This window comes from Macadamia integrifolia, chromosome 10, assembly GCF_013358625.1.
Source record: "Macadamia integrifolia cultivar HAES 741 chromosome 10, SCU_Mint_v3, whole genome shotgun sequence".
In the NCBI taxonomy this organism is placed as follows: Eukaryota; Viridiplantae; Streptophyta; class Magnoliopsida; order Proteales; family Proteaceae; genus Macadamia; species Macadamia integrifolia.
Window position 1 is genome coordinate 13,009,145 of NC_056566.1, and position 728 is coordinate 13,009,872.

Consider the following 728-nt stretch of genomic DNA (forward strand, 5'->3'; position numbering starts at 1 on the left):
GGACATAACAGGGATAGGGTCAAAAGGTCTTTTCTAGTTTTAAACTAACGGCGTTATGCTTTAAGGGTGCAGTTGATCTTATAACAAAACTAGGGTGGTATAAAACATAAGATATTGAATTAGGGGTGGTACAAGATAATTTTTTTAAAATTAATGGTGGAAGCTTTTTTCTTTTTCAAATCAAATCCTTACTCGCAGGAATTGGGTACTTGACTTGATAGAGACTTGAAATTCTTGTTTTTAGATGAATTCCATTTTAACCTTCTAGGTAATAGAAGCACTTGGATTTGGAGTGGATCAATGTAGATCTATGTCTAAACCCAATTTAACAATTAGGTTTAAATTGAGACCTGGACCTACCTCGGAGGCTCTGATCGATCATGTTGAGGGCCTTGTGAATCCAAGCCTAAATACTATAAATATTCTAACTGGTAAAATACATATCAATTCGGATTATAACCCAGATCCATTCTATTACAGAATTTTAAAAAAATCCAAGATTTAAGAATTCTATTGTCTAATCAAATCCCTAATATGCCATTATGATTCTTCTTAAAGCCAGGAAACAAGATCTAGACAATCTGAATATCCGATAATATGTAAGAGATGTTTAGCTAGGATTTTCAGAATAGGATGCATTCCTTTGATAAAAAAAAATAAAAAGGAATATCAAAAACAATTAGATTCCAAGGAAGTAAAATAAAGGTTTTTTTTTTTTTTTTTTTTTT